Raw genomic sequence first — 22,283 nt, forward strand, 5'->3', positions numbered from 1 at the left:
TGAAGAAGAAGGTGGAAGACCTGCTAGAGGCCAAAAAAGGGCCATCATATACACAAGGACAGTTTTAATTAACTATAAGTAACAAATTTTAAAAGTTTTTTCTTTAAAGTCAATTTCCCGCAAACTAAGATTTTCAGTACATATACCTCATTACATCAGAAACTATCGTAGATAAATGAATGACATTTTCAGAGACTCTGCATAACATAAAAATCCACCTCTGGTACTACATTCATTAATATTCCCCCATTAGCAAGTTCACAAAAATATTTTCTGCAGAAAAAACTTAATATTTTTTGTTAATAAATTTAAAAAAAGTATTTCTGAAAAATTATAAAACAGATAAAGCAGATTTTAGTGCAGTTGACTCTATTAGCATCATGTGACATACAGTAAAAATATTAAGGTCCTGCATCAAACTGTTTTTTCAGAAACGGGTCAAATACTTGCCTAAATTAACATGGGTTAGATAGGCAGGGTGTGGTCCCCTTAACAGGGAAGGCGTTGTTTTTCTGCTTCTCAAAAAAAAGGTTGAAATGGCTCTGAGCACTATGGGACTTAACCTCTGAGGTCATCAGTCCCCTAGAACTTTGAACTACTTAAACCTAACTAATTTAACGACATCACACACATCCATGCCCGAGGCAGGATTCGAACCTGCGACCGTGGCAGTCGCACGGTTCCGGACTGAAGCGCCTAGAACCGCTCGGTCACAGCTGCCGGCTCCTGCTTCTCGATAACTCCTCCGCAAGGTGACGCACGAGGTAGCTGGAGAGAAGGGTGTAAATGTGCTGCTGGGGTAATGAGACATCGCATTTCCGTCACAGTTTCTTGAAGCAGACATGTACATCAACGAAGAAAAGTTAGATATGCTTCTAGAGTATGGTGAAATCAGAAGAAATGCTGTTAGAGCAATAAAGCGATATGGTGAAGTGTATCCTGATCATGAGCGTCCTACGCGCCAGCTTCTTGCACGTATTTGCAAGAAACTACTTGAATCAGGGTCATGGAACGCCATACAGAGGACAAGGCAGGAAACTGCAAATGGCGAGGTACATGAACTGGGCGTTCTAGCGTTGGCGCATGAAACCCTACTGTTTCATCGCGACGTATCGCTTCCTAATGTGGTATAAATCAGAGAAGTGCTCTACGCATATTGCACCGGCATAGATTTAACCCGTTTCATCTCTCATTACATCAAGCACTCTCCGGTGTAGATTTCGAACGGCACCAGGAATCTTGTCGGTTTGCCTTGCAGCGCCTACAAGATGATCCACCGTGTTTTCAACGGTTGCTTTTTACTAATGAAGCGACTTTCACCAAGCACGGTATTTTTTAATTTGCATAATATGCATTATTGGATAACAGAGATCCTTCATTGGCTTCGACAGGTACAGCTTCAGCAACCGTGGAGTGTTAACCTGTGGTGCGGCATCGTCGGAAATGTCATTGTGGGGCCGTACGTCACTCCGGGTATACTACATGGCAATAACTAACCACAGTCCCTGTGAAACGTTCTGCCCATTTTGCTGGAAGAGGTACCACTAACTAGGCGTCAGTGCATGTGGTTCCAACATGACGGCTGTCCTGCTCACTCTTCCCGTGTGGCTACAGAGCTGTTAAATGAAAAGTTCCCCGATTGTTGGATAGGACGACGTGCCGAAGTGAAGACGCCAGCCCCGTCTCCTGATTTGACCCCTCTTGATTGTTTTCTGTGGGGAGCAATAATACATAAAGTGTATGCTTAAAGACCAACTACGCCAGACGATATCTCACGTGACACCCTCGCAGCCGTTCACAAATCATTCGAATGGCGTATACCAATGTGCACTACAGCAGAGGGGAAGCATTTTGAGCACATGCTTCAGTAAAGTCTTCTATCATGTACAGTATGTATTTTGCATCTTTGTGTGTACTTGCTTCGTATTGTGATCAATAGTACATATTTCAAATAAAAATCATATCTGTACGAAATAATTGTGACAAATAAAGGCCTCCTCATTTATATTTGTATTTCTGTTACTTAAAATGTATTAACATCTTTTAGTATTTCAATACTGTATGTTGTCTGCTATTTTGGTATCACAGTTGTCAAATAACTGAATAATATATGCGAGACATCATCAGTTAATTTTTGCTCAAAATATCGCAGTATGTATTACTATTGTCGGGTAAATGGGCGTGTTTGTGTAAGGACGGACACGCGGCGTTTCCCATGTACTCCACACAACAGGAAAGGTCGCATTGGACAACGCCGCTTCGAAGAACGAACACGATACGAGAACTTATCTGTGCCTCAAAAACTATTCTCCTAAATATTATGATATACACATATTTGAAACCGTCTTCTTAAGCCCATCATGTTACGCTAAAATTTAACACAGGGGTCCATTTAAAAAAGCCAAAGGTGGCCTCATATATCCATTATAAAAAACAGCACAAACATGAAATGTGATGTATTCTAGTAGCCCCTGTCCCTGCAAATCACTGTCCAAACGGCATCTTTGTATCTATTACGGTGGGGAGATACAAGGGGTGTTATGACTCACCTTCCTCATCCTATATATAATAAACGTGAAAGTTTGTGTGTATGCTAGTATGTTCGTTGCTACATCACGCTGAAACGGCTATACTGATTTGGTTGTAATTCCGAACGGAGATAGCTTATATCCTGAACAGACATACAGATACCATACCAAACTGGTATCCTATCAAATTCGTGGGGGTGAAAAATACGTGTAACTTACGACGTGCCGATCATTGTGACCGAGCGGTTCTAGGCGCTTCAGTCCGGAACCGCGTTGCTGCTACGGTCGCAGGTTCGAATCCTACCTCGAGCATGGCTGTATCTGATGTCCTTAGGTTAGTGAGGTTTAAGTAGTTCTAAGGCTAGGGGACTGAGGACCTCACATGTTAAGTCCCATAGTGCTTAGAGCCATTTGAACCATTTGAACTTAGGAGTCGCGAATACCCATAGTTTATTCTTCCAGTATTCGAGAATGAGAGCACTTAGTGGCTTGCAATAAACTTTACGCATTATTTGAAACATTTTCGAAACTTTTTAACGCTAACAACCTTCACAAAATTATCAAAAGAAAAAATTTATCGTTTACTACATTTTCGCTTTTCATGCAGTAAAACTGCCACAACAAGCCTGAATTAATTTATTACTTCTTTAGTACTAACTGTATTTGCGACAAATTTTGCAGACGGTATTAACATTTACCAATGAATGTACCAGTAAAATTACGAGTATGTCACATAGTCCAGGAGATACGACGTCATAAATATTGAGCTGTGTGAAAATGAAGCTGCAGGGCGAAATTCACTGGGGATGTGGCTTGTACAAATGCGTGTGCAATATGTTAAATGTGTTAAATTTATATGAGATATATTTGAAATTTGCGTACTGCGGGCAAAGGCATGGGTAACTCATTGTAACCCATGGAACGGTTTCAACCAAATTTTGGTACACATTTTAGTTACGATCTGGAAAGAAATTCTGTGAAGGATAAGAACCACCAGCCTCGTATTGGGGAAGGAATTATGACGTTGAGAGAGAATTCAGGAAGAGGAGATGAACAGACAGAGTGGGCAAAGGAGCAGATGAACACAGACAGGGTAAGGAAGAGATGGACAGAGAGAGGGGGAAGGGGGAGATGAAGAGAGGGGGATTGAGGAGGAAATGAACAGTGAACAGGAAGAGGAGGAGATGGACAAGGAGAAGGGAGAGGAGGAGTAGATGCTCAAACAAATTGTCATCCTATATCTTTATTCAATTTGGACAAACATTTCTAACTTCCTTCATATAAATATGTTCGGATGTTTTTGAATATTTTACTCTGTGTCTTAATATCATTACACCTGCTATTAGCGTTTTCTTAAATCATGTGCTTTAAAAGTTTGCATGTGGTTTAGGTCTTATAACTGTATGCTATGATGTACTCCATCATTGATTGATTTACACTGGTGTGTGTGGACATCTAATCCTGGAGGTATATAACGCTTATATTGGTAACACAATCGTAAGGTGTCAGGCAAATCCAAAACCTTCCATGAAAACCCTGACATGATAAGCAAATCCAGTAGTATGTCACATAGCTCCGAATAAATCGTGACATTAAATTAACCAAAGTTATACGAGTAAGAAGTGAGCAAATGGAATACCACAGGCTAACACACGAATGCCTAAACGCATGTCATACCTTCCCACCGTGAGACAGACGCAGTTCCGAGGGGAGAAACTAGAACAGAAGCTGAGAGCATAACCGTGTTAAGCTGGAAGGCCCTACGATAAGGGACGGACACCCACGTCGCCAGCTAACAGCTAGGACAACCTCCCAGCCCATGTTAAATGCTAGAGCCCTCCAGAAGAACAGTAGAGATCTTACGATAACACAAAAAGGGCCACCCCAGTCGCAAGTTTTAGCGTGAGGATTTTTCGCGTCTCTGTTACGTCAGGACCACCCCCCAGCCCATGTTAGAAGATAGAGCCCTCCAGAAGAACAGTACAGATCTTACGATAACACTAAAAGGACCACACCAGCTGCAAGTTTTAGCGTGAGACTTTTTCGCATCTCTGTTACGTTGCAAACTTTAAAAACATTGTCTCACCACGAAAAGTATAACTTTTCTCATCGGATAGACAAAATTTTTGTAGGCGGAGCTTAAGGCTGACATTGAGACCCTGATTGGTCAGATGAAAACGCAGGTAATGAACGCACGCGATACCGCATAACAGCGCATAAAGCTTCACTCAGAACTGCAGTAGTCTCATCTGTTACACCCCTTTTTGCGTAATACTGGTGTCTCTCGTGAATCAAAGCTTATGGCGTTCACATTTGCCTCTTGAAGTAAAAATCTGAAACGCGATGATTTTTCTGTTATATACGAGGGTCAGTCAAAAAGTAATGCCTCCTATTTTTTTTTCTACGTTTAATTGTCAGGAAATTTAAATGCAATTACATAGGTAGAAAACCACAACATTGAGGATCATTTTGTCATTTTTCAATGTAATCTCCGCCCATCTCTACAGTTTTGGTCCATCTTTGAACAAGGGCATGTATCCCAGCACGGTAAAAATCACAGCTCTGCTTCCTAAGCCATTGACGCACGGATGTTTTGACGGCCTCCTCATCTTCAAAATGAATCCCACGATGAGCTTCTTTTAGTGGCCCGAACAGATGGAAGTCTGATGGTGCCAGGTCAGGGCTGTATGGGGGATGAGGCAAAACTTCCCATCCAATTTTGACAATCTCGTCAGAGGTGTGACGACTGGTGTGTGGTCTTGCATTGTCATGCAAAAGAAGAACATCTGCCATAGATTTTGTTGGGCGAACTCGCTGAAGACGTGCTTTAAGTTTTTTGAGGGTTGTGACGTATTGAACAGAATTTATTGTGCATCCCTGCTCCAAAAAATCAACCAGAATCACACCCTCTGTATCCCAGAAAACTGTTGCCATAACTTTCCCTGCCGATTGCACAGTTTTGAATTTTTTCTTCCTTGGCGAGCTTGTGTGACGCCACTCCATTGACTGCCTCTTTGATTCGGGTTCAAAAAAATGCACCCATGTTTCGTCCCCGGTCACAATTTTTTTCAGAAACTCATCTCCCTCCAAACGGAAGCGCTGCAAGTGTTGGGAGGCTATTGTTTTCCTTGCCTCTTTATTCTGATCGGTTAACGTTCTTGGAACCCACCGTGCACAAACTTTTGAGTACCCCAATTGTTTAATAATCGTGATCACACTGCCTTTAATAAGAGAAATAATGCGACACACTTCATCTGCAGTCACCCGACGGTCACCACGAATGATGTCATCAACTTGCTGAATGTTGTGTGGAGTCACTGCACTCACCGGCCTGCCGCTCCGCTTTTCGTCAGTCAACGGTGTTTGCCCTTCAGCTTCCTTACAACGACGAACCCATCGTCTAACAGTGCTGACATCCACTGTCACAGCACCATACACCTTCTTCAGTCTTTCATGAATGCGTATGGGCGTTTCACCTTCTGCATTCAAGAATTCAATCACACAACGCTGTCTCAAACGAACATCGATGTCGGCCATCTTACAAACTTCTGCTGTGCTGCCACCTGTTGACACAGAAAGTTACTACTGCAGTGGATTGCCGAAGAAGGTTTGAGGAATGGCGCCAAATTCAAATTTTTCACTTAACTTCATTTTTTTAAGTAGAAAAAATGGGAGGCATTACTTTTTGACCGACCCTCGTAGTTATTGAGAAGCCACATCAGCCACTGTAATTTACGACAAGTTAGATAAGTAATTAAAGATAATTGAGGGTCACTGTAGACCATTTTGATAGTTTTCTCTTTTGTGAAACTTAATTTCAACCTAGATTATAGATGTGATATGGCATAGGTCATCCTTCGATCCATTGTAGAACTTGGAAACCCATTCAGGGAATATTCGTTCACATTTTTGTTGAACACAGTTGGTTTTTTACTATTCTGTATTAAAACATTTCCTTTTATCAATAGTGCAATTTATAAACAATGTTTTGTGAGTAGAATAAAATTTCGAATGGTAAACTAAACTGCTTTTTCGACGTTATTTTACCAGCTAACTAAAAATAGGAAAGCCTTGTACCCTTTCCACTAAATTTAGTTAACATTAAGATCCTTTTACACGGAGTGCAGTGGAGTTGACGCCAAGATCATTTAGTATTTGGTTATATCATCGCTAGTCTCACTGAACTCTTCTGAACTCTACATGTCATGTGTGGTCTGGCGTCTCCTTACCAGCAACAGGTCCCAGGTTCAAACTAGTCAATTCCCTAAAAAACACTCTCAGAGCGTCGTTGCGCGAAAGTGGTAGAGAGACACGATATACACTCCTGGAAATGGAAAAAAGAACACATTGACACCGGTGTGTCAGACCCACCATACTTGCTCCGGACACTGCGAGAAGGCTGTACAAGCAATAATCACACGCACGGCACAGCGGACACACCAGGAACCGCGGTGTTGGCCGTCGAATGGCGCTAGCTGCGCAGCATTTGTGCACCGCCGCCGTCAGTGTCAGCCAGTTTGCCGTGGCATACGGAACTCCATCGCAGTCTTTAACACTGGTAGCATGCCTCGACTGCGTAGACGTGAACCGTATGTGCAGTTGACGGACTTTGAGCGTGGGCATGCGGGAGGCCGGGTGGACGTACCGCCGAATTGCTCAACACGTGGGGCGTGAGGTCTCCACAGTACATCGATGTCATCGATGTTGTCGGCAGTGGTCGGCGGAAGGTGCACGTGCCCGTCGACCTGGGACCGGACCGCAGCGACGCACGGATGCACGCCAAGGCCGTAGGATCCTACGCAGTGCCGTAGGGGACCGCACCGCCACTTCCCAGCAAATTAGGGACACTGTTGCTCCTGGGGTATCGGCGAGGACCATTCGCAACCGTCTCCATGAAGCTGGGCTACGGTCCCGCACACCGTTAGGCCGTCTTCCGCTCACGCCCCAACATCGTGCAGCCCACCTCCAGTGGTGTCGCGACAGGCGTGAATGGAGGGACGAATGGAGACGTGTCGTCTTCAGCGATGAGAGTCGCTTCTGCCTTGGTGCCAATGATGGTCGTATGCGTGTTTGGCGCCGTGCAGGTGAGCGCCACCATCAGGACTGCATACGACCGAGGCACACAGGGCCAACACCCGGCATCATGGTGTGGGGAGCGATCTCCTACACTGGCCGTACACCTCTGGTGATCGTCGAGGGGACACTGAATAGTGCACGGTACATCCAAACCGTCATCGAACCCATCGTTCTACCATTCCCAGACCGACAAGGGAACTTGCTGTTCCAACAGGACAATGTACGTCCGCATGTATCCCGTGCCACCCAACGTGCTCTAGAAGGTGTAAGTCAACTACCCTGGCCAGCAAGATCTCCGGATCTGTCCCCCATTGAGCATGTTTGGGACTGGATGAAGCGTCGTCTCACGCGGTCTGCACGTCCAGCACGAACGCTGGTCCAACTGAGGCGTCAGGTGGAAATGGCATGGCAAGCCGTTCCACAGGACTACATCCAGCATCTCTACGATCGTCTCCATGGGAGAATAGCAGCCTGCATTGCTGCGAAAGGTGGATATACACTGTACTAGTGCCGACATTGTGCATGCTCTGTTGCCTGTGTCTATGTGCCTGTGGTTCTGTCAGTGTGATCATGTGATGTATCTGACCCCAGGAATGTGTCAATAAAGTTTCCCCTTCCTGGGACAATGAATTCACGGTGTTCTTATTTCAATTTCCAGGAGTGTAGAACAAACAGACATCACGCAGATTGTTAGGAAATGACAACGTCAGTTATATAAATCAATAAACTAAATCAAATACTCTACACGTAAATCAGTATTTGCATCCTAAAAGTTTTTTTTTTAATATTTCATAATGCATTTTTCTTCAGGATTTTGTTGATATATTTTCTTGTGATATTTTGTAATTATCTAAATGAAATATTGTCTAGAGTTCTTATGCAGTCTGGTAGCTTTTAATTGTTATCTATCCTTTGATTGGTGCATCAAAATGGGGCACGTTTGAATTATCTGATGGACAGGTACTCAAACGCAAAACCTCAGGAAAATAGGAGAGAGGTGCGGGCAGAAGTAAAACTGTGAGGATGGACCATGAGCGACGCTTATATAGTTCAGTTCGTGAGAGCACTCACTGTGAATCGCAATGTCTGATATTCGAATTCCAGTATAGCACAGTTTTAATCTGTGTGGACACTGCGCTGTAGTGTGAGGGATTCATTCTGTGTGTTTTACATGAATTTCTTATATGTTCCATCAGTTTTTCTTTTTTATTACATGGTAGAACACGTATAACACAAAAAATTACACCAATAAGGTTTTTAATGTAAACATTTACAGATCCCGTATTAATAAATTAAGGATGGGTCCGTTTCTTTTGCAAGTACACAAGTTATTGTTTTTTTTTATCATCCAAACCAGTTTCACCACAGTTGTGGCATCCTCAGTGATTTTTTATTTTCTTTTCCTTTTCATTGTATGCGTCCTGTGGCTGTCTATCAAAATAAGCCACAGAGGTTTAAAGCAGTACAGCATGTCATCATTGTAGTATTTGGATATCCCGAACTATAGCAAGTTTGTTTCTCTCTAGCGAATGTGTTTTTGTGTAGATGAACTGAACGTTTTCTCCTCCTCGTTGGTAAATGCCGTGTCTTGCTATGTTGCTGCAAGCACGGGAACTGAACTCAGAATTGCAATATGATTTACGGATATCAGTAGCAATATATCTTTTTCAAAGAACGGTGATTCTTTTCTCTGCATTAACCGGTAGTATGAGGGGTGATGAACCAAGAACATATCTTTCATTGTGCTGCTCATTGTTCACTGTTTTGCTACTTCTTAGTAGAAAAAAACTATGTCCGTGTCTTGCCTACTAATAATTGTCCTGTACATTGCAGTCTATCCTTTGCACAATGGATGTACTTATGAAACTGCTACTGTTTGTATATGAAGATATATTCCACCTTTAACTGTAGCACCAAGAGCATTTTTGTGAAGTTTAATGGTCAACACAAAGTAATATATATCCGTTATTGTTAAGTTCCTATACTATTCATTCTATTCAGATAAATCTGAGAAAAGTTTCAAAGGATATTTTGTCTCATTTGCCGCTCACAACCACCATGGTAATTTGCACACCGTATTTGTGGTATTTATCCTTGTGTATTACGAAAATATGCATTATAAGTGACGTAGCGCACACAACAATGCAGTTGCATTGTTCATTACTCTGTTATTGTGAGATGATTGAAATCTCCACTACTTACATACTAGCGATCATAGAATTTGTATAAAGATTCCATTTACTTATTCGTACTGTCTACTATCCAGTTACTACTTTTAGCTTACCTTTCACAGCAAATCCAAAAGATTTCACATGGACACTCGGTTTCTCCATCAATGGGTTTTATCTACAGTCGCAAACGAATGGCAGAATGCCTATATTACAGAACAAAAGTTCTTTGACCTCTGTTTTATAAAAGCTAATACCACGCACCAACTTTTATAAAATATATCATCAAATCACCCCAGTACACGATCAGATATTTTATAAGACGTTATTTACAAAACAATTTTTCAAAAAATTATTATGGAGTTTAATATGGGCCGAAGAATGGAAGGAAGACTGGGACTCAATTTTCTGTCAATAATGATGTCATTAAAGATACGGCACAAATTCGGATTGGGGGAACGATCAAGAAGGAAACTGCCAATATCTCGTTAGTAAAACAATCCTATGTGACTTCGGGAAACGACAGAAAACCTACATTTGCATTGCTTGAAGAGGGTTTGAATCATCGTCCAGCCGACCTTGAGTCTTGTATTTTACTACTGAGCCAAATTTTTCAGCATGAATGAAGTAAAGAAGTAAGATAACGTTGTAGTGTACCATCGACGTTGAGGTCGTTTGGGATAGAACATAAGCTCGGATTTTAAAGGATAAGCTCTTCAACGACGGTACCTGCAGGCGTCTGTCCTCGCCCACTGCTGTAAGTATCTGATATGCCAGAAACGAGATCCCGTAAGCTTAGATATGCCCATGACTGAGTGCTGGTAGTGGTACACCTAAATTTTTGAGAAATTGAAGCCCTCTTCACATCTGCAATGACGAGAAAGGGATTTTTGGAGATAAAGATTGAAACCAAACCCCACGAAGACAGAGACGGCTTGTTTTCGTTTGTGCAACAGAACGACGAATAGATAACTCCAGGTGCATTTTGCTGAGAGACTACTTCATCACACTCAGCATCCAAAATATCTAGGGCTTACATTGGAGCGGACACCGTCCTACAAGAAGCATCTGGAAAATACCGCAGCAATTCTGTGTGGAAGAACCTAGGGCGCTGCTGCTGAAACTCTGCCCCTTCAGCACGTGGACTAGTTTCCTCTACAGCTGAATATGGTGCTCTTATATGGCCCAATAACACACACACACATCTGCTCGACGCACTTCTGAACAAACAATGAGAATTATCAATGATACCCTATGATCAACATCCGTCGAATGGCGGCTCATGTTGAGTCACATTCTTCCCGTGGCCTCCGAAGAAAGGAGCTCTTCTCCGTGAATTTAAACGCACACACGGCAACCTGTAACTCCATATCCATCAAGAGGAGGTTATCCTAGAAAAAAACTAGCTTCGATCAGGAAAAACCATCCACGAAAACAGGCATGGAAATGCACACGTCTCAGTCAAACTTAACCGACGCAAGGGAACGAAACTGGACAGAGGTTTGCCCTCAACATCACCAGAACTTGCCCTGCATAAGAAAAATAACCGCTGCCTTCAACCAGACGTGCAGAATATGGACGACGATTAACATAATACGAAGCAACCATGGTAGAAGTGCGGACTCTCTTTATGGATGGGGTAAGGCTCCATTTTCAAAATGCGACTGTGTGCCAGCCAGGCAAACAGTTCGCCACATTGTTACGTAATGTCCCTACAGGGCGTATCGTGGAACTTTCAACGAGATCCCGATGGGAATGAACGACGTAGCAAGTCACGTTAAAAATTTAAATTTCTGTTTGTAAATTACATGTGCCACTGTTTGTGTTTTGTTTAATATTGAGCTTAAAATTCATATGATAAATAAATGAATAAATCGTATTAACCACTGCGTCACGCCGCTTCGTACACTTACATAAATACACTACTCATATCTCATGTACGGTAATGTCTGAGTAAACACAAATACTTTTTACAAACACCTCACAAACGTCAATTTTAGGTTTTATGCGGATTTCAGTAACAACGACTGAGTGAGAGCTACTGCTTTTACTTATTGCAGATGGTCTTTGGCGTACAATAAAATGTGTTTTACACATAGGCAGCTATAATGGTAACCGTCTATGATATATTTTGCACTCCTCACAAGTGTTTGTTAGGAATCGGCAGCAGTCCGATTTACGACGTAAGCCTAGCTGAACTTGGTCAACCCGGATCTCTAATTGGAGATGACCAGATTTATGTTATTATTACAGCCCACGCATTCGTAATAATTTTCTTTATAGTAATACCTATTATGATTGGTGGATTTGGTAATTGACTTGTTCCATTAATAATTGGTGCGCCAGATATAGCATTCCCACGAATAAATAATGTAAGTTTTTGATTACTACCACCTTCACTAACCCTTCTTCTTACATCTTCTATAGTAGATAATGGTGCTGGTACAGGATGAACAGTTTACCCTCCAAGCCGCACCACAGGTTTTTACCGAATCACCATTGTCTCTAGTTTAGGTTGTCCGTACAGCTTAAACACAGAGGGCCGAATTTGACACTGGGGACAAAGGATGGTGGTGGTGGTTTGTGTTTAACGTCACGTAGACAATGAGGTCATTAGAGACGGAGCGCAAGCTCGGGTTAGGGAAGGATTGGGAAGGAAATCAGCCGTGCCCTTTCAAAGGAACCATCCCGGCATTTGCCTGAAGCGATTTAGGGAAATCACGGAAAACCTAAATCAGGATGGCCGGAGACGGGATTGAACAGTCGTCCTCTCGAATGCGAGTCCAGGGGACAAAGGAGAACGCCGCAAGCAAGTCTACTCGTTTAAATTATCCACGCTGCTTACTGAGAGAAATCTTGTGTGGGAACTTAGGTGACAGGCTATCTTTGCTGGGGTTGTGGGCACAACTGTGTGTTAGCTTCCTCACGTTAAGTGCTTATTTTGAAGTGCTTATTTTAGTGGGAAAAATGGTTCAAAAGGCTCAGAGCACTATGCGACTTAACTTCTTAGCTCATCAGCCGCCTAGAACTTAGAACTAATTAAACCTAACTAACCTAAGACATCACACACATCCATGCCCGAGGCAGGATTCGAACCTGCGACCGTAGCGGTCGCTCGGCAACAGACTGTAGCGCCTAGAACCGCACAGCCACTCCGACCGGCTTAGTGGGAAAAAGTTGACGATACAGTACGCATCTTTAGTACGCTAGTGAAGACTAAATCTGCTAAAGTGAGAAATCCGCTAATTTCACAAGTTTATTTAAATATACAGGGTAAACTGAAGCTCATCCGACTAAATAGCGGAACTTGTTAAGGAATATTTCCTGAGAATTTTAGTATAAGGGCCATTTTCCTCTAGTGGCTTGTTGCTAAAGGAAATCTTGTGGCCTGGTTTAGTAGCCCGCAGTGTTGTCTTTACAATCTCCTCCGAACATTACCACTAGTGATGCCATTATTCAAAACAATGGTAAACTGTCGCGAATTAACAGACCTATCCGCATCTACCTTTGCCTAAATCTGATACTGGACGTTGAATACTTTCCAACACAAGAAGTGCTCCTCACTGGCTCAAACTCAGTTTCAGTTTCACACAGCACTTGATATTTGTTGGTCAGGATGAATTCAGACCTGACACGGCTAGCAAAATCCGGAGCATCTAGACGCGTCACTAACAGCATATCTCTATGACTATACGTTGGTATTTGGTTTGTAATTCTTGTATTAAAATAATGAACGATCAAAGGGAATACTTATAAAAAGAGTGGACAAGTCCACGACAGTGATCAAGGGATGTACATCTGGTTAAAAGAGATGACTTTGTGGAAACAGTTGCTAGTACTAAAGAATTGGATTGTTACAACGGGATGAAGGGCGTTAGAAAGAGAAATGTCGTTGGTGAAAGAAACACGGACTGGAATTAGCCATAAAGGGAAAATGGTTATTCAAAACAACATACGGCAGCTAGAATTTGCAGAGCACAGAAATGACATCTGTACGTCATAGATGGATGATTTAGGACTACATGAGTTCCGTAATCGGCAAAACTTGTAAGATAGAAATAAACACATATGCAACAGTAAACACACTTGTACGTGTAGAATTAATGACAAGAGTAGAATTGTCAATTTGGTATGCACATAAATCGTCAGTCCTCGAATTATTAATCGATTATTCTTGCTTCAAGTATCTTAGTTGCACTCTGAAGGAAAACCGCTAATCAGCGAAAATATTTAGAAAGCTGTAAACAACATTTTAATCACTTTGTGCGCTCAGCACCTTGGTAACACAATACACAATACAGTGCAAAAGAGACAGGACGTCTGTTTGTCTAAACTAAAACTCCTATACCGTGAAAATTATTCACCGTACTTTTTTCTGTTTGAGGCACAGGTGAATATCTATGTTTAGTAAGAAAAGAGTGCATTATGACGACTGACTCACTTCACTGGTTATCATTGAATAGACTTTCTTCAAATTATACGGATAAAAGGGATTCATATTCTGACGTGAGGGAGGATGTAATAAAAAGCAAACAGAGGTGAATACAGTCATTAACAACCGGTAAGTACCCACAATGGATCAAGTAAGAAAATGAATGTACGACTTCAAGAATATATATCACTTCTCTGGCTTAATTCGTGCACTGGGTAACCTATGGATGGTGATAAAGGAAATAATGGACGGATAAAGTAAAAGTACATGAAACAGTAATTATAAGTAAGGTCGTCTGACGTCTTTCGCAATCGTATTGGTAGTAAGTTAGATGCATGCAGTTATTGAATAAGACGACTGACGTGCTGAGTGAATTACTTAGCTAAAGGCGGAACAGAAGCGAAATAAAAGTTTATTAGCAAGAAAACTGTTATGCAGCAGCATATTAAAGATGAAACCATGAGGAAAATAGCAAAAAAACTGACAGAAGTATGCTTTTTCGGAAGAAAAATCATGCGCAAATTATACAAGCACATTATGGAATGGTGAATAGCACAATATAAAAATAATAATAAAAAGACGTTTCCTCTCAAGTAAATGCTCTTGTTCAAGAAAATTTCTTAATTCATAATTAATGCGAAAAGTAGTAAAGGAAGGCAAAATTGACGCAAAAAACCAATGTGATATGCCCCATAAACTGGAAACGTTGCCACAATTCTTTGTTAAAATAACAGAGGATGTATGTATGTCAGGTTGAGTAGCAACATCTAATTACCGAACGAAACCGACCTTGTCTTAACTCTTCATTTTACAGGATATGTTATCAAACGAATATATTAATGAGTTGATCAGTCGTCCACTGAATGGCTGTACCTAAGATCAAACATTCCACTGAAATTAGCTGACACTGACCTACACCTGAACAGCATTTCCTTAGAATAACGATTCACTAACCACAGAAGTACTCACTGAAAGCAGAACGGAGAGGTTTGCTCTGGGAGTCACAGGACCTGACGTCTCCCCGCCAACAGCCGACTGAAGGTATGATATGATCCAACTCGATCGCCATAGCCACTTCAGATAACCAACGCCGATAAGATAGGTAAACATGCTCTGATAAGGTTTACTTTTTAGGCACTTACAAATATCACTGTTTCGATTGACCTGCAGAGAGACACCCACGTCAGGAACACTAAATGCTTTCCATATTTGTTGACTGAAATATCATTACTGAAGATATCTAAAACATTCTCTCATCCAATAATAACACCACAGGATGTCTGAATATCAAATATTGAAGTTATAAGAGGACACTCTGCAAAAAACTATTAATGTTTATAACTGTCGAATTATGACACATTGTTTTTTAATGAAACTATATGATTTTCTCTATGGTAATGTAATATTCTTTGAAGACGGTCTCAGCGACATAATATACATGGAATTTCATAGATATTAGTAAGATAACAGAACCTCGAACCACTGTCCCACCGTCAGGAGAGGAGTTCCCAAAAATGTCTCTCCTGCTGTACCAAACGTCAGCAAAGAACGTTAACTCCGATACGATTCGTGTGTTTGCCGGCCGCTGGTGGCCGAGCGTTTCTGGCGCTACAGTCTGGAACCGCGCGACCGCTACGGCCGCAGGTTCGAATACTGCCTCGGGCGTGGATGTGTGTGTTGTCCTTAGATTAGTTAGGTTTAAGTAGTTCTACGTTCTAGGGGACTTATGACCTCAGCAGTTGAGTCCCATAGTGCTCAGAGCCATTTGAACCATTTTTGATTCGTGTGTTTACTTGAGCGCGTGAAGCCCTTCAGTCAGTACTCTGCTGCTGCAGAGATCAAACAACTTGCTCTTGAAGCTATTGTAGCTTTCACAATGTACACGGCTGTTGACAAAGTTGATACCTTTTCCGTTTATGGTGAAAGTAACCAAACTGCTTTCATCAGCGGTGCGGTTGTATGTTGAAAGGAATGCTTATCACGCCAAGACCTCACAATCTGTCTTTACAAATACCATTAAAAATATTCAAGAAATTGTAAAAGTGAAACGTAAAACACATCAATTGATGAGAGAAACGCTACGGTCGCAGGTTCGAATCCTGCCTCGGGCATGGATGTGTGTGTTGTCCTTAGGTTAGTTAGGTTTAAGTAGTTTTAAGTTCTAGGGGACTGATGACCTCAGATGTTAAGTCCCATAGTGCTCAGAGCCATTGGAATCATTTGATGAGAGAAATGAAACTAAAATTTTAGCTGCGGTAACATACAATTGACATGTCACTAGGAGGCAGCTATACTGTGCAAGTGGAATCAGCCAAGAGATTGCTCTGCGCCCATTATATTCCAGCGTCTGTCATCTCTTCCAAATTAGGCTCCATCAACGTCTTCATGGTTATGATTTCCAAAATTAGTTACAGTTTTCCGAATGGTGTCTACGCAAACGGCCAAGTAATGCTGCATTTCACTGCGAGAGTTTCTTTATGGATGAAGCGTCGATTACAAAACAGAGACAAATCAATCTTCTCAACTTGTATTAAAGGGCAGTTCAAAATATATTCTGTTTGGGAGAGGTGAGAAAACAATCTTGGTCTGTTAACGCGTTGTTCTAGCTTTAAGGGAATTGCGTCACTGGTCCCTGTTTTTCTCATGGGACTCTAAACACCCACAAATATCTCCAGTTCCTAACGGAAAGGCTGCCACGGTCATTGGAAACCATAGCAGTGAACATAAGGCAGCCCAGGGGCTGAGAATACAAGTGGTACAAATGGAATTTCACAAGATAATGACCTAAATGCACATTTTGAAAGTTTAAGTATCGATATCTTCTGCGTGAAAGACGTACAAGCAATTTCCTCTGTGATGATAAAGTTCGAGCCCTAAGCTTTTACCTGGACTATATATAATACACAACTAGTACAAGTGAAATGACGAACAGAAGGAGAATTGCTGCTATCTTTAATGAAGGTTCAGGCATGTATTTTTCTGAAAGCACAGCAGATGGAGATGAATCGGCAAAGAAATTCCTCTAACGATGCGGGTTCAAGTATCCACTAAAAAGTGATCTTGAGTTTACAGAAGCGGATTTTAGGAGTCCCAATACTGACTCTCTCATCAGTACCTCTTCTGTAGCCTTTGCATCAAGATGAGACTGAAATAAATTTGATAAATGGAAAAATCTACAGAACTACATCCCTCCACAATTTTATAACAATACAGCCCAGCAGTTAGCAGTCAGCAGTTAGATAAGAAGAGGGGGTAGAGAAAGAAGAGGTCGTGGTCAAAGAAGGAAGACTGAACAAGGTTCAACACAGTGGTATAGCATCACAAGCGAAGAATATTCATCAAGAGATACCACAGAAGGAAGAGATTATGGTTCTATAGACTTTGACTGTAAAGGGATTACAGAAAAAGACCATGAATAATCTTCCGTATGTGTTGAGACCTCGTCAGTTTATTTGCTATTCACCGATTTTCTTTAGCTTCTTATATTAATTTCCGTTTAACTACTCTCATATAATTCTGCTTTAAAATGTATTATGTATACCATGTACGTCGTGCCAAAAGTTTTCAAACTGTAATACAGTAAATAAAATGTTTCTGTAGTTGGAAGTGTAAGTATATTTAACACATTATAAAAAATAATGCAGGGGGCACTACAATCTCCAACCCTACCTAAAACTATACACATACTAACTGACCATTACGACAAAATATCGAATGCTTCGATAGTAGCTCACATTATTTGTAAACAGCCGTTTAAGTTTGCCAGCGATTTACTCATTTTGCTTCAGCAAGCACTTGTACCACTTTTTTCTCTCAGTCCAATAATTATAGACTTTCTTAACAGAACACGTGGAAATCCTATGGTCGATCGGTCGGAAACACAACATGGCTTGCACGTTCATCAGTCTCAACATCTCTGGAGTTTTATCTGTCAGGGAAATGAAATCAGGAAGTCTATAATGTAACATTTACGACCCCAAAAGAAATAAAATTACGAATAACACTGGCATTTGCGGCGATAAGTCCAGATGAAATTCAACATACAGTATTGTGGTTCGAATTCCTTTTTAGCATGTATCAGTGATCAAGGTCAATATTCTGAACACTTGATACGAAATTCAAAATAATGAACACAAGAAAGCTATCTGAATTAGGTATTGTGTTGTTTGGGGAAGGAGACCAGGCAGCGAGGTCATCGGTCTCATCGGATTAGGGAAGGCCGGGAAAGGAAGTCGACTGCGCCCTTTCAAAGGAACCTTCCCGGCATTTGCCTGGAGCGATTTAAGGAAACCTAAATCAGAATGGCCGGACGCGGGATTGAACCGTCGTCCTGCCGAATGCGAGTCCAGTGTCTAACCACTTATCTGTCTTAGGTGCTGTAGGGATATGTTTTTCGGACCTCGTCTCCTGCTTGTGGGACAATGGTTTGCAGCGTTGTTAACGTTTTACTGTTCAACAAAAATGCACAGAAGCGACGTCGTTGAAGTTCTCTTGGAAGGTTCATTGCAGTGCTACAGAGAAAAGTGTATAGTTCCATAAAAGAACCAAGTCATTATCATAATTTCATAATTCGGTAGTTATAAGAAGTAGAAATACATTATAAATTGCAGTTGTTTCAAAGAAAATGCCTTTTTGCATGCTGCACATCGAAATTCCTTAGTAGCGTCAGAAAATTCAGCACCTTGTCCGCTATAAGTTGGTGTAAACTGTGCGTCAGAAAATTCAGCACGTTGTCCGCTATAAGTTGGTGTAAACTGTTCCTCTATCTGGAGCTATTTTGGGTGTCCTGTTTTTGCTGCTTCAGCCCGCTAAAGTATCAGTGAACACTGCTCGATGTCACTGCAGAGGCGGACGAGAAGAAAAGGAGGGTTAGGGATTAACATTCCACTGACGACGCAGTGGTAAGAGACGTAGCAAAGCTTGGATTGGGGAAGTAATGTAGCCTTTTCCTTTCCAAACGAATCATCAAGGCTTTACGTTAAGTGATTTATGGAAACCACTTAAAACAGTCATCTAGGTACCCAGACGAGGATCTGAATATCCGTCCCAGCTCCCAAGGAAAGTCCCAAAAGATCTCTAGAATACGTAGTGGAATACACTTTGGGGACAGATTCTATGTAGAAGACACCGTGGTATCGTGCTCACTGAAGATGTGGCATGTCAGTGGCGAGAGACACAGGAATCGTATGTGATCTGTACATGTTTGTCACGATTCTGCTACAGAATACCGCGCACAATAAGTCTGAAAGTGCAAAGGTGACGGCTTTAGACATTTTAGCATAACACAAGAGTAATGGAAGAACTTCACTCAAACCGACAAGAACCATCTGATTAGGAAAAACTGTGGCAGGTAGTTTCTAATTTTCAACCTTACAAATTCTCAGTAAATGCAAAAAACATTATTAATTAAAACGATAATTTAATAAAGTTAAAAATATATAAACAATTATTATTCTAAATTACGGTGTTCCCACAAACCATGCAAGGTAAAGAATTGTTTTATAATTCGAGTAGTTTGGAATAAATCCGTTAGAAGGTACCTTGAGTTTAAAGTGTCGTAAACAGAAGCTACGGAAGCCGTTCTTTGTGACACGAAAGTTAAGATTTGTGAGAGCCGGTCTCAGGGACTTATGTTTTGGTAGTGCAACTATGCAGAGGTGAAAGACTTATGCCATTCATTTTAACTGGGACGGAGTTGTAAATAAACAACGAGGTAACAGAAGTCATGGGATACCTCCGACAATTGTGTCGGATCTCCTTTTGCCTGGCGTCGTCCAGCAGCTCGACGTGGAATGGACTCCAGAAGTCATTGGAAGTCCCCTGCAGAAATAATGAGCCATGTTACCTCTATAACCGTCAATAATGTCGAAAGAGTGGCCGGTGTAGGATTTTTTAATGAACTGATTTCTCGATTAGATCCCATGTCGGGCAATCTGGGTTAGTTGCACCACAGGACCCAATCCATTCCGTATAAACGCAGTACACACCATAATGTAGCCACCACAAGATTGCACACTGCCTTATTGATAACTTGAGTAGATGGCTTCGTGGGGTCTGTGCTCACTAGAATCGTTCCATCAGCTCTTATCAACTGAAATTGGGACTAATATGATCAGACTAGGGTTTTCAAGTCATCTAGGATCCAACTGAAATAGCCACGAGCCCAGGGTAGGCACTTCAAGGGTTTTCGTGCTGTTAGTAAAGGTACTCCCGTCGGTCGTCTGCTGCCATAGCCATTAATGCCAAATTTCGCCGTACTATCCTAACGGATACGTCTGTCGTACAACCCACATTAATTTCTGCGATTATTTCAAGCGGTAAATAGAAATCCAGTGTGGCTAGGGCCTCCCGTCGGGTAGACCGTTCGCCTGGTGCAAGTCTACATGTACATGTACATCTACATCTACATGCATACTCCGCAAGCCACCTGATGGTGTGCAGCGGAGGGTACGTTGAGTACCTCTATCGGTTCTCCCTTCTATTCCAGTCTCGTATTGTTCGTGGAAAGAAGGATTGTCAGTATGCTTCTGTGTGGGCTCTAATCTCTGATTTTATCCTCATGGTCTCTTCGCGAGATATACGTAGAAGGGAGCAATATACTGCTTGACTCCTTGGTGGCTGCCGCGGTGGCCCTGCGGTTCTGGCGCTGCAGTCCGGAACCGCGGGACTGCTACGGTCGCAGGTTCGAATCCTGCCTCGGGCATGGATGTTTGTGATGTCCTTAGGTTGGTTAGGTTTAAGAAGTTCTAAGTTCTAGGGGACTTATGACCTAAGATATTGAGTCCCATAGTGCTCAGAGCCATTTGAACCATTTTTGACTCCATGGTGAAGGTATGTTTTCGAAACTTCAACAAAAGCCCGTACTGAGCTACTGAGAGTCTCTCCTGAAGGGTCTTCCACTAGATTTTATCTATCATCTTCCTAACGTTTTCGTGCTTACTAAATGATCCTGTAACGAAGCGCACTGCTCTCCGTTGGATCTTCTCTATCTTTTCTATCAACCCTATCTGGTACGGATCCCACACTGCTGAGCAGTATTCAATCAGTGGGCGAACAAGCGTACTGTAACTTACTTCCTTTGTTTTCGGATTCCAATGAATCTGTCGGGCATCTGCTTTACCGACGATCAACTTTATATGATCATTCCATTTTAAATCACTCCTAATGCGTACTCCCAGATAATTTACGGAATTAACTGCTTCCAGTCGCTGACCTGCTAAATTGTAGCTAAATGATAAGGGATCTTTCGTTCTATGTATTCGCAGCACATTACACTTGTCTACATTGAGATTCTATTGCCATTCCCTGCACCATGCGTCAATTAGCTGCAGATCCTCCTGCATCTCAGTACAATTTTCCATTGTTACAACCCCTAGATATACCACAGCATCTTCCGCAAAAAGACTCAGTGAACTTCCGATGCCATCCACAAGGTCATTTATGTATATTGTGAATAGCAACGGTCCTATGACACTCCCCTGCGGCACACCTGAAATCACTCTTACTTCGGAAGACTTCTCTCCGTTGCGAATGACATGCTGCGTTCTGTTATGTAGGAACTCTTCAATCCAATCACACAATTGGTCTGATAGTCCATATGCTCTTACTTTGGTTATTAAACGACTGTGGGGAACTGTATCGAACGCCATGCCGAAGTCAAGAAACACGGCATCTACCTGGGAACCCGTGTCTATGGTCCTCTGAGTCTCGTGGACGAATAGCGCGAGCTGGGTTTCACAGGATCGTCTTTTTCGAAACCCATGCTGATCCAACAGAGTAGATTTCTAGTCTCCAGAAAAGTCATTACACTCGAACATAATACGTGTTCCAAAATTCTACAACTGATAGACGTTAGAGATATAGGTCTATAGTTCTGCACATCTGTTAGACGTCCCTTCTTGAAAACGGGGATGAACTGTGCCCTTTTCGAATCCTTTGGAACGCTACGCTCTTCTAGAGACCTACGGTACACCGCTGCAAGAAGGGGGCAAGTTCCTTCGCGTACTCGTTGTAAAATCGAACTGGTATCCCATCAGGTCCAACGGCCTTTCCTCTTTTGAGTGATTTTAATGGTTTCTC

General features: G+C 42.0%; 1 protein-coding gene across 4 annotated transcripts in view; it reads right to left on the reverse strand.

Annotated features, from left to right (window-relative positions):
* LOC126297701 (glycoprotein 3-alpha-L-fucosyltransferase A-like) overlaps positions 1 to 15,230 on the reverse strand; it is a 663,635-nt gene extending 648,405 nt beyond the window's left edge. For 3 of the 4 annotated variants that reach the window (XM_049988827.1, XM_049988825.1, XM_049988826.1), the window contains exon 1: positions 15,174 to 15,230. The gene's annotated coding sequence lies outside the window, so the exon portion shown is untranslated. The remainder of the gene's footprint in view (positions 1 to 15,173) is intronic. The other variant, XM_049988828.1, reaches the window with a different exon arrangement.
* Between the last annotated feature and the right edge of the window lie 7,053 nt (positions 15,231 to 22,283).

The sequence above is a fragment of the Schistocerca gregaria genome, chromosome X (assembly GCF_023897955.1).
Source record: "Schistocerca gregaria isolate iqSchGreg1 chromosome X, iqSchGreg1.2, whole genome shotgun sequence".
Classification (NCBI taxonomy): Eukaryota; Metazoa; Arthropoda; class Insecta; order Orthoptera; family Acrididae; genus Schistocerca; species Schistocerca gregaria.